Source organism: Vipera berus (genome assembly GCF_964194415.1).
Source record: "Vipera berus genome assembly, chromosome: 1".
In the NCBI taxonomy this organism is placed as follows: domain Eukaryota; kingdom Metazoa; phylum Chordata; class Lepidosauria; order Squamata; family Viperidae; genus Vipera; species Vipera berus.
Window position 1 is genome coordinate 264,261,706 of NC_138202.1, and position 13,085 is coordinate 264,274,790.

At 46.8% G+C, this 13,085-nt stretch overlaps 1 protein-coding gene across 1 annotated transcript in view; it reads left to right on the forward strand.

The window, feature by feature from the left end:
* The window catches only part of LAMA2 (laminin subunit alpha 2), a 455,074-nt gene that overhangs the window by 219,648 nt on the left and 222,341 nt on the right, over window positions 1–13,085 (forward strand). The window lies entirely within an intron of this gene.

Consider the following 13,085-nt stretch of genomic DNA (forward strand, 5'->3'; position numbering starts at 1 on the left):
CCTCGGGGTCGACCTCTGTCCCCCTGTCAGCACCGACTGCGAGCGACCCTGGAGAAAGGAGGAGAACCAACGCAGAACCGTGCCTCCCACTCCCAGTCCCCTGAGGCGTCGCAGCAAGATACCATGGTCGATGGTATCGAAAGCCGCCGAGAGGTCTAATAAGACTAGGACAGAGGAATGGCCCCTGTCCCGGGCTCTCCAGAGATCATTCATCAGAGCGACCAATGCCGTCTCCGTGCTGTAGCCCGGCCTGAAACCCGATTGGTACGGGTCCAGATAAACCGCTTCATCCAGGATCTGAGGAAGTTGGTGCGCCACCACGCTCTCAACAACCTTCGCAAGGAAGCGAAGATTGGAGACTGGACGAAAGTTATTCAAAGAGGATGGGTCCAAGGTGGGCTTCTTGAGGAGAGGTCTCACCACCGCCTCCTTCAAGGCGGTGGGGAAGTGACCCTCACTCAGAGAAGCAGAGATGACCGCTAGGAACCAGCCTCGTGTCCCCTCTCGAGCTGCATAGGCCAGCCAGGAAGGGCACGGGTCCAGTAAGCATGTGGAGGAGCTCAACCTTCTCATAATCCTGTCCACTTCCTTAGGAGTTACAGGATCAAATTCTTCCCAGATGACGTCGACAAGACTGTCCATGTCTTGTTCTTCCATCTCAGCCCAGTTGGAGTCCAGGCCAGTTCGAATCCGAGCAATTTTATCCAGCAGATATTGACCAAATTCCTCGGCTCGACCCTGCAAGGGTTCCTCCCTCACCTCTTGGTTTAATAGGGAGCGAGTCACCCTGAACAAGGCAGCCGGGCGGTTATCTGCGGACGCGATGAGGGTGGAAAAGTAGTTTGATTTTGCCACCCTTATCGCAGCGAGATAAGACCTGGTGAGGATTCTTAGTCGCAATCGGTCGGATTCGGATCGACTGGATCTCCAACGGCTCTCTAGGCCCCGTCTCCGACGCTTCATCTCCCGGAGCTCCTCGGTGAACCATGGGGCTCGCTGGGATCTGCGCCGGGTCAGAGGCCGCAAGGGTACAACTCGGTCCAGAGCCTCCGTGGCTGCCTTTTCCCAGGCTTCCACTAAGGCATCCGCCGAGCTGTGAGCAGGGGGTGCATGCGTGTCCCTAAGCGCTGCCTGGAACTTATCAGGGTCCATTAGGCGCCTAGGGCGGTACCATCTGACTGGCACCGTGCACCCACGGTGGGGGGTGGCAAGGGGGAAGTCTAGCCGCAGGAGGTGGTGATCGGTCCATGACAGGGGCGTAACAGTTGTGGCACCCCCACCGATATCATCACGCCACCGTCCAGACAAGAACACCAAGTCTGGGTTGTGGCCTCTCTCATGAGTCGGCCCAGAAATTATATGCAACAGGTCCATGGCCGCCATGGAAGCCATGAACTCCCGAGCCAGTTCGGACGATCCTCCCAGGGACGGTAGATTAAAGTCGCCCAAGACCATGAGTCTTGGGAATTCAACCACCAACCCTGAGAGGACATCGAGTAGCTCGGGTAGGGCCGCCGCTGCACGATTAGGTGGTAGGTACGCCAGCAGCAGGCCCAACTGCGCCCCTGGGCCGTATCTCAGTAGGAGAGACTCACACCCGACCATCTGAGGGACGGTGGTCTCTCGCGGGCTAAGGGATTCCCTGATGATAACTGCCACTCCCCCGCCCCTCCCATGAGCCCAGGGCTGGTGCAGTACCTGGAAACCTGGCGGGCAGAGGTCAACCAGAGGAACACCCCCCTCTGGGCCCAGCCAGGTTTCCGTGATGCAGGCCAGGTCCGCATGCTCACTCTCCACTAGGTCACGAATGAGGTGAGCTTTGTTAGCTACGGACCTTGCATTCAGGTAGACCAGCCTTAGCATGGGAGGGTGCGCACCTTTGCTCCCGGGTCCTCTGGGGGAGAACAGAGGATCGGAGCGTCTCACCGCTTGTACAGAGCGGAGATGACACTCCCGGTGACGATACGGCCCTCTGTCTGTGCACCTTCTGCCATTCCCCACCATCCTAGGGATGGGACGTTTGTCAGTACGCCACTGGGTGTTATCGGCGACTGGTCCTCGTTGTACGCCGTCGCGAACGGCCGTGGGCCTGGCATGCGTTATGGTGGCTGGAAGGTGTGCCTTTCCCGCGCAACCATAGTCTTCTCCCTCCCCCCTCCCTAACCCCACAAAAAACTTAACTAAGAACCTAATCAGGGGCCTCTTGTTGGGCTTATGCTGGTGGCCCCTGACCCTGCCCGGCCATCTCTCAGAGGCCCAGTGATTGGGCCCGTCATCAAGATTGGATGTGATGCAGGCGGGTCGCACCCAGGAGAGTGGGGAACCCCTGAGGGCGTGCAGTACTGTGCTAGAGTATTGAACGAGCATAGTCACAGGTGGTTCCGGGAAGGCTGTCCCCTGGATGGTGAAATTTGCAGGAGGGTCGAGTCGGGTAGGTGCGTTTCTGGATCGTCGCCCTGCCACTGCCACTTGGCCGGGCGAACCCCCAGAAGCAGGCCACTCCTCATCCTCTCACGATGGGTTGTGTCTCTGCTTCCGGAGGTGGTCCAGAACGTACTCTGGGTGAAGCATACCCCATAGAGCTCTCACCTCTATGGGGTTGCAGGTGTAAGGCCCAGCCACTCTGCCACCGTGGCTAGCACCCAGGCCCGTTATGTCCTGTGGGGAGAGAATGGGCAAGGATGGTTGAGAGTGGGCAGAAGGCAGGATGGAGGGATCCATTAATTGGCGTCAGCTCTGGTGGTTCAGCCGACCAAACAGTTCCCTCCCTGATCCTCTGGGCGTTGTTCCCGGCCGCAGCTCCATGGCCCCTATTGGTTGGGGACCGTCCGGAGCGTGGCCTCCCAGAGGTATGGGAGTCCCTGGTGTCATGTCCCTGTTGTTGCCGTCTCCGGTCAAGGTGTCTCGAGGAGGTGGCTCGGGGTGTAGGCCGTAGATGCCTCGCCGCCGCCGCTACCGCCGCTGTCTGAGGCCCCTGGGCAAAAACGGTCTAAGGCCCAGAGAGGCTGTCGCCGCCGTCTTCGCCTTCGTTGCCGCCGCTTCCGTCGCACAGGGCATAGTCGTTGGCACCCATTCGGGGCGGCTGGGAACGGCTCAGAGTGCAGGCCGGAGACGCTACGCCGTGTCCATTTTTGCCGGCGTCGAGGGATCCTGGTGAGGGTGGTCGGCCGGGGCCTGGAGAAGCTTTCGCTGCTGCCGTGGCCCACGTCGCCGTCGATGCCGCCGCCACCCTGGAGCCGGTCAGGGGCAGAGCAGAGCCTCCGGCCCCTCCTGGATGGCTGCAAGGGCTGTCGTGGTCCAGGGCTGTCGTGGTCCAGGAGCGGGCCTCTCGCCGCCGACGCCGCCGAAGATGCCGCCGCCTCCGCCACCCAGCTGGTCCAGCTGGTCCGCGGCGTCTCCGTCGATAGTCCGGAGATGCCGCCGTCCCCGAGAGCCGGTCAGGGGGCCGGGGCAGAGCAGAGCCTCCGGCCCCTCCAGGATGGCTGCGATGGCTGTCTTGGTCCAGGGGCGGGTCTCTCACCTCCGGCGCCACCGAAGAAGCCTCCGCCTCCGCCACCCAGCTGGGCCAGCTGGTCCGCGGCGTCTCCGCTGATAGCCCGGAGACGCCGCCGTCACCCGGGAGCCGGTCAGGGGGCCGGGGCAAAGCAGAGCCTCCGGCCCCTCCTGGATGGCCAGGGGCGGGCCTGGAGACGCCCCGCCGCCACCGCCACCGCCGTTGCCAGGCTCCCTGGATCAACGACCAGCCTGGGGGCTTGAAAGTCATCGCCGCAGCCGCTGCCATTCTTGCCGCCGGGGCCTCCGCCGCACAGCTGATCCGCGGAGGCGCCGCCCTTGCTCGGCAGTTTGACAAGCAGTAGAGGCAGGGCGGAGGTGCTGGCCCCGTTTATAACGGTTGCCAACGGCCCAGGCGGCGGGGCGGGAATGTCCCGGCACCCCTGCAGCTGTTTTGGGAGGCAGCGGGCGGCATAATTGCCCAGCTCATCTGCCCGAAATTCTGGCCCCACCCCAGGGGTCCATTGACATCCCTGGGGGGCTCCTGGGGGGACGCCTTACTGTTGGGGGCTACGGAGCTCTCCCCAGCGCGTCCGCCATCTTTGGAGCCGGCAAAAAAAAAAATATATATATATATACAAAGAGAAACCACTTTTGGGTGCTATGCTGATGTTGTTCTTAATTATTTGTTTTTAATTGTTAGCATAGTTGTTCTGAAGCTGCTGCATTGTTGGCATGTTCTGAAAGGGGTTATTTAAGACAGGCTTCTTGGATGTGGTGGAAGCAAGAAAGATTTGCAAGGATAGAAAGGAATAGCCACAGCAAATGAGAGTAAGATATAAACTAGATTGAGCTATGTTTCCTTTTTTTAAATCTACCTTTATCTGAGAGTAAAATCACAGTGAACAGTCTAAAGGATGGTACAGTACTTGTTTGGAGGATCTATAATACATATAAGGTCTTCATTGTGCTTGAAAAATATGCTGATTGTTATCTATTTGCAAACCATATCCTTTCCTTTCAGAATCTCATAAATGACCATTTTGAACCAACCCATTATTTCACACCTGGATCTTGACTCCTCAACCCCCTTTAAAGAATGGTCCAAGTTACATGAAAACTATGCATAATTGAGGCTTAAGTGGGAGGCTTTTATTGGAACTATGCCAATATATCTCTGAAGATCACACATAGCCATTTTGCAATGCCAGCAACTGTTGTGGAAGTATCTCTATAGATGGAATAGATAATGAAAGGACCTAGAAGTGACTGTACCTTTGACAATTTTGGCAACTTGATTCTATATCTCTGTATCTCCATTTATTGGAAATATGACTGTACATTATATCACTGAAGACCACACATAGCCAAGTTTCCAATGTGTGGGCTTTTCAAGTGACTCTGAGGCATTGTTTACCTTAAAAGTCCTTTATTAGCCTAATACACCGGCAAATGCTTGCTCGAAGGAAGCTGGAATCTGAAATCTCCGCCCCTTGCACAATATATTAAAACACAATCTTCCACCTTTCTAATTTTGTCATTAATCATATTCTCCAATTAATTTAAAGAATCAGTTTCCCTTCCATTAGAAAACCCGCCAAGGTCTTATCTTCTTAGTTAGAGATAGCCTTGAAAGGTGCAATCCCACTCGTCCCCCCTCCCAACCTTAAACTAAATGTCTTAAAGCAATACACAAGTTTAACATATGAAATAGCTACTTCTTCATCTTTTGTCAAGCAATAGCATTCGATGTTAGCAGCATTGACAATGCCAGCAACTGTGGTGGGGGTATCTCTATACGTGGAATAGATAATAAAAAGACTTAGACGTGACCGTGCCTTTGACAATTGTGGCAACTTGATTCTCCAAGGGACCCTGAAATAGGCACTAATTAATAATACAATCTCTCTCTCTCTCTCTCTCTCTCTCTCTCTCTCTCTCTCTCTCTCTCTCTCTCTCTCTCTCTCTCTCTCTCTCTCTCTCCATTTGTGTGTGTGTGTGTGTATAAATACACACACTCTAACACTAGCCCTGAAAAATGATGATGGTGCTCATTCTATAATAAAGCAAACATCACATTCCCTTGGAGAATATTTACATTGAACAAAATTATTGTAAAAATGTCTTAATTCTGATGGACCTATTCAAGCAAAGCAAAGAGTAATAGTTCTTAAATCTGTCACACTAACTTGGAACAAATGATTTTCAAAAAATTAAGAGTTCTTTTAAATCCATGTCATCTTATAACTGAACTTTACATGGACTTGTAGCTAAAAATTGTATTCTGTAAGATTTACCTACTTAGTTTCCATGGTAAGAGCTTCATTAGAATGCATTTCTCCATCTCTCTTTTTGCCTTTTCCCCGAAATACAACAAATGCATAAAAAATTCTCTTTGTGGATTTCCAGTCAGTATTTATTATTCCTGAAATTGCTAATCCAATCTAGTGCTGGATTAATGATGGAACACTCTCTTAAAACATAAGCGTGTAAATTAAAGCAAACAGATGTTCAGATATTCCATCTGCGCATCCTGTAACCCCCAAAAGGAGTAGAAATAGTTACTGGCCATCTGGTAAGATGGCCTGTTCTCCATTTGGCAGTTTGTTTCAGATGCCTTTAATTTGGGGTTATGCTAGAAATCTACTGAATAATAAGTGCCATTTTACAGGAGCGTCTCTAATTATAGTACAGCATGTTGTCCTACCTAGCATTAAATATGAGCTTGTTTATACCTGATGATTGTTTAATGTTTTCTCAAATGTTTATTTATTATGGTTGCTTTGAAGCATTAAAAGTTTAATCCATTTAAGACACATTGCAATATATGCCTATAAAATCCTGGAGAGTGTAACATTGACTTTCATTTAAATAACTTATGTCTTCTGTCCAATTGCCAAGAGATACCACCACTTAAGGATGATCTAATAATATGTAAGAGAAGGTATGAATTGTGGACAGTGGCAGCTTGGGCTTCGCAAATAGGAAGGATATGTAAGCAGGATTGTTGAAACTGCATGTGGTTGTGACTAGAAGTAAGGTTAATTTAGAATATTACATTCTTTCTTTGCAAATAGGATTCATACTTGCTCTGATATTATTTACTTGTTTGTTTATTCAATGCATTTTTATTTGAAAATCATTTTGAAGAACTGCTTGAGATCCAGCACAAGCATATTGCCTGTCTGCTATTTATTAAACAGATTGTCTTTCTGGAAAAACGGGATACATCTGTTTATGAGCCATGGTGGCACAATGATTAGAATACAGTATTGCAGGTAGACTCACTGCACACAGCCAGGAGTTTCATCCTGACCGGCTCAAGGTTGACTCAGCCTTCCATCCTTCCGAGGTTGGTAAAATGAGGACCCAGATTGTTGGGGGCAATATGTTGACTCTGTAAACGGCTTAGAGAGGGCTGTAAAAGCACTATGAAGTGGTATATAAGTCTAAGTGCTGTCCAGGCTTGTGGGGAAACTGAAAAAAGATGGGTTGCTGTAACAGATGGCTGAGAGGTGCTGTGCTCAGATTCATATAAAGTTGATTCTGATTCCTTTTGAAGAATGCAGGTGGTCCTATTTTCACATGGTTTCTTATGCCAAGAAGTTCCAAGGTTTACAAAAAATGTGTACAATGCAAAATAGAAAATACAGTAACAAAACATTTTCACAAAACATGTATTTTATTAACTTAGTGCATTTATTTCAATCATTTTAAATAAGTTTAAGTTTTAAAATATTGATTTTAAAGCAGCAAAAAGCCATATTGCTCTGTAGGGAGAAGACCAAAACAAATTACAGGTAGTCCTTGACTTACAGCCATTCATTTAGTGACCCTTCCAAGCTAAAATAGCACTGAAAAAAATAACTTATGACCATTTTTCACACTTGTGACTGTTGCAGCAGCATCCCCAGGGTCACCTGATCAAAACTTGGGCACTTGCACTGTCCCAGGATCACATGATCACGATTCATAACCTTCCCAAACTTGGCTTCTGACAAGCAAAGTCAATGCGGAAGCCAGTTTGCTTAATGACCACATGATTCACTTAACAACTGCAGTAATTTCTTTAAAACTATGAGTCATACCATGGGGCAAAACTCACTTAAACATTTTCTTAGTTACCAACGGAAATTAGGTTCAATTGCAGTTGTATTATATATTCAGCGTTCCTGTACACCAGACATGTCAAACTCGCGACGTCACGTGACATCACACAACATATCGGGACGGTTTTGCCATTGCCAGCAATGGGGTGGCCACGGCTTCCACATGACACATCCGGCCCACGGTCTGGCAGTTTGACACCCCTGCTGTACATGGAAGGCCTGGTTGAAGAGGTGTATAAAAGATGAGAGTGAGAAAGAGAATGTCATGAGATGCAGATGCCATTAGAGAGAAGAGCCACCAGGTGGCACTGTGCAGCTATGCAACTCACCCTTGACACTCCATTATTGGATTATGGGATCTGCAGCCTAAAGCCCTGTGGTCCAGATTTCATTCCATGTCTCAGCAATGATGCTAAGAGTTGTTCTGATCAGACAGTGTTGTGGAGAAGCATCCTAGGGCCAACAGTTCGCTTGCCCTCTTTCCACCGTACTGACAAGCCAGGTAAGAGGAATCAAATACCCCACTCCCTGTCCATGGATTGTAGGCAAACTGGGTGGAAAGATAGAAGAGAAATGAGTCATTTTAATTTGTTTGTTCTCTAATTCCACAGAATAATTACCAAAGAGGTTATTTTCACCTCCTCTTCCCCCTGTTCTCCTTGGAAGGAAGTGGGAGAGATGACTTTTTGGGACAGTGGGAGAGTCAGGAGTGTCAAAAGGCCAAAATCAATAGCCTTGTGCGCTCAATGAGAGCAGGGCAGGTGTCTGCCCCTAATCCTGGTTTGGTAGGAAGTAAGCCTTTATGACTGCTTAGCATGGTCCATTGTTTTTAAAGGCAGCATTTAGAAGCAAAAAGGCACATGCAGAAGCTACATTTATGACAGGATAGAGATAAGCTAAAGACAACAACATCCGTTCACTTTTTGCAAACCCATTTCCTGAAGTGTTGCCTGACAGCACTTAGCGGATGGTGTGGAAGAGCCTTATGTCAGTCATGGCAAAGGTCCATCAGGTTTACAGCTTGCCCCAAGTTATATAGAGCTTTATACTTTATCATAATCAGAACTTTGACCCTGGCTTGTTATCCAAGTGATGGCTACAATATATGGCCAGATACTCCTCCAAGCAACTTGGCCATTGCGATTCTACCAGTGCAAGCTTCAAAACCAAGTACAAACTTGGTCCATGTTTTGCACATTATAGTAAGATAAATGTGAGGTTACCATTCCAGGAACAACCATAACTAAGCTGTACTTATCCAAGAAAGGACATTGCTGACATACAAACTAAAGTTGGCATAGGTGGTCCCAGACCCTGAACCTCTTGCTTGGACCTCTAATGACAATTCTAGGAGGATCCCCAAACCATGTAACTGTTCTTTCTGAGAGTATACAATCAACTGAACCCTCAGTTCCCATAACTGGGGACCAGTCACAAGATTAAGCTTATCCATCTTTGGCAGAAGAGCAATTGCAGTTAGGTCACAACTAAATAAGATCCCATTATAGGAACCAGCCTCATACTTAACCGTATCACCAGAAAGGGGACTTCAGAAACCATGCAATTAAGTATATGATAAATGGAGAAGAATGGTGTCCAGCTGCCAAAGGCTTCTGGCTCTTAAGAAGTCTTCCTCTTTTAGTCTCTCATCTTCCCTAACTGACTCATCTAAATGGGGGGGCACCTCCTTCCCCCAGCTTCCCATCTCCAGAGGCATCCCAAACTATCTACACATGCCTCGTTAGGAGGGGAAAGGTTTATTCCATAGAGGTGATCATGCAATTTACCTCTAATCTTATAGTTGTAGGTTCAAGAAAAGATCTCAGTTAGATCCCACTATAACTCCATCTTTTACAGAGTGGGGCTTAATTCAGCCATTCCTTCATTCTTGGGAAAGTCCCAGCTGACACTGACAGTACTTTGCACAGACTACGTTCATTTTTCTGAAGAACTTCCTCAAATATCCAGTTCTAAGTTGTCTTGAACTCCAGGATATCAAATTAAATACAGGTAATCCTCAACTTACGACCACAACTGAACCTAACTTTTCTGTTGGTAAGCAAGGCAGTTCTTAAGTGAATTTTGCCCCACTTTATGACCTTTCTGGCCATAATAGTGAATCACTGCAGTTGCAGCATCACAGTTGTTAACTGAATTTGGCTTCCCTGTTGACTTTGCTTGTCAGAAGGTCGCAAAAGGTGATCACATGACACTGCGGCCATCATAAAATATGAACCAGTTCTAAAATTTGATTAAGTGACCAGGGGGATGCTGCTGCAAACAGTCATAAGTGTGAAAAATGCTCATAAGTCGCTTTTTTCAATGCCATTTTAACTTTGAACAGTCACTAAGCGAACTGTTATAAGTCGAAGACTACCTACTGTATATAGCAATATAGAAAATCCTTGCATTAATTTGCACATACGTTTTTCTTCTTCTCTTGCCAGGCCTTGGGGTTGGCCCAAAGGAAGAACTCTGCTGAGATGCAAATGCTCTGGGATTCATAGTGGTGTGAGAATTCTCAGAGTCAACTCACAAGTTCAAACACACTCACCAAATTGTTGTTAAACAGTGTGCACATATTGGCAATTTATGCACATGAATCAGCTTTAGAAATCTTCACACCGTTCATAGCTGTATTCCGTTTTATTATATCAGCAATCTGAACTTGTTCTAGGATATTGTGTTTATTTAATCGATTTTTATTGTCTCACCAAAGCAAACTCTGATTGTCATACATTTTTACTCAACACAGAATCGTACATTTGAAAATGAAGGATAAACACTTTTCTGTATTGTGCTTAATGGAATGCCTGACATTGCAGAATGTATCAATTTTAACATTAGCACTGCTTTCTTCAATTATCGCATTTCCTTTGAGAAGGTCAAAAATTAGAGGCTCTAAAACAACCGATGTATTGCGATATTTGAAATGTAAGCTTGGGGTAACAGAAGCCAAGAGTACAGGTTTTATATATTTCACATTAATATTCTTAGACTTCTAGTAAAACATCCTATCAAATAAGTGCTAATCCAGAGGGCCTCAAGCTATGGGTCATTGGCCCCTAGAGGGTGTGAATAGCAAGAGGTCTATGCAGCAAATATGAAAAGCAAAGCAAAATGAAAATCACACACACTTTTGATGGCACGGATACTGACTAAAAAGACTTCACTGCTTGGGGTAAACTGAGATGGAGAGAAACTCTGGCTAGAGAGAGAGAGAGAGAGAGAGAGAGGGAGGGAGGGAGGAGGGAAGGAGGGAAGGAGGGAGGGAGGGAGAGAGAGAGAGAGAGAGAGAGGGAGGGAGGGAGGGAGGGAGAGAGAGAGAGGGAGGGAGGGAGGGAGGGAGGGAGGGAGGGAAGGAGGGTGGGGAGAGAGAGAGAGAGAGAGAGAGAAGAGAGAGAGGAGAGAGAGAGAGAGAGAGAGAGAGAGAGAGAGAGAGAGAAACTCTGGAATGCCTGCTGCACATCCTACTTGCCCCATACTGTGTTTTCCTTCTCCCATAAATATTAAAATTCAAAAGGCTCAGGCACCAGCCCCAAATCAATGGCTTACTCCATCCCATTTTTCATACAAATGGAGGTTAAGTTGCAGAAGCAAATGCCACAGTTAAAGAGAAATTTCTTGACCCAACAGTCAGTCAGTGAAATGGGTTGCCTTCAGAAGTTGTGGGTGCTCTGTCACTGGAGGTTTTTAAGAAGAGACTGGACAGCCATTTGTGTGACACAGTATAGGGTTTCCTGCTTAAGCAGGGGGTTAGACGAGAAGATCTATCTCCAAGGTCTCTTCCAACTCTTGTTATTCTATATTCAGAATAACAGAATAATAGCATTGGAAGGGAAGTTGGAGGTTTTCTAGATACTTTCCTAGATATATTGCATCATTCATTAGCTTCATTGCATTTTTAATCATGTACGTGTAGATAGACAGACAGACATGCTCAATATATATATATATATATATCTTTGTTAGCAAGCCAAAAACATTTACACAAATATGAGCTGCCACTGCTGTGGCTACTGCCTGTAGATGGCCTTGGGCTAGGCTGAAACAGGAAATAAGATTTGTCCCGTGTCTGGGACTAAGCAAGTGTATTCTGAATGCTTAACAAACATTTAACATATATATATATATATGCTTCTCCCAGAAGAAGGAAGCTGAAGCCACCAGCCTGAGGATGACGGATGGGATTCTGTCAAAACGTTGCTCCTACACCTTCAACTCTACGCGGGGAAAAACCCGAATGACCAAAGATCCACATACAAACACCCGCGAAAACCTCAGAAAACATATATATGTAATAACTTACTTCTTGAGACCTGCTTAAAACAGCTTTGAGATCTCTTGCAGTTAATGATGCTTAACAGAAGCCATTGATCAAAGTTAGCTGTAGGTTATCTAAATAGATTTCTTGGTGTACCGTGTCTCTAGCTCAGATACCAAGTGTGGCAGTCAGGCAAACCAGTCTAATTAAAGCTGTTTGCTATGATTAAAAATCAGCTGTAAGTCATCACTCTTAACACAGCTTCAGTACTGAGTCTTCTTAGGGCCGTGGTGGCAAACCTATGTCATGTGTGCCACTGGTGGTACACAGAGCCCTCTCTGTGGGCATGTGTGGTGTCACCCTGGTCCTAGGCTTTCAGCTGGGTTTTATAAAACCTTTTTGCTTTAGGCCTCTGCCACTGTGTGCAAAAAAAAAAGGTTCAATCAATCAATCAATCAATTTCAACTTCTCGCAGAAAAAAAAAAGATCTCGCAAAGTTGGAATTGGTTGAACTTTTTAGTCCCACCCAGTCTGCCGTTACCACCACAGCCACGCCCACCCAATGGGCATGCCCACCCAATGGGCCACACCCACCCAAAGGGCCACGCCCACCCGGCACACGACGATACATAAGTGGGTTTTGGGTTGCTACTTACCATAATATACACATCTTTGGAATGTAGCTTGTGGAAATGTAGCTTTCCCTACTTTTTCACCAAAGGTATATTATTTTATATGAAATATATGAATCAAGAAGTATGGATGTTAGCACATTCTATGTATTACAACCTTCCATATATTTTGGCAGATCACACAAATGTATTCTTAAACAAAAATATCAGAATTTCCTTATCCAACTCTGGGGAGGAAGTATGTGGAGAACTTGCTGCATAATTACACAGTGGATGGACTGGGCTTTCTGATTCTTTGTTTATAATTGACTATGAAATTTGCTTTATTTGAAAAATTTAAAAATGAAGTATTCTTTCTTCAAGGAATTAAGCAAAATTATTGCATTTCTTATACATAAGTTAATATGTAATTTGTTTGCTTTTTCCCCTTGGAATTTTTTTTTCTTTTTCTTTTATTGTTTTTATAAATAACTCAAGGTAGAAAACCTATCCAATACATCTTCCTCCTCCTATTTTCCCCACAACAACCCCATGAGGTGAGGTGGGTTAGAGAGAGAAGAGAGAGAGAGAGAGAGGGAGGGAGAGAGA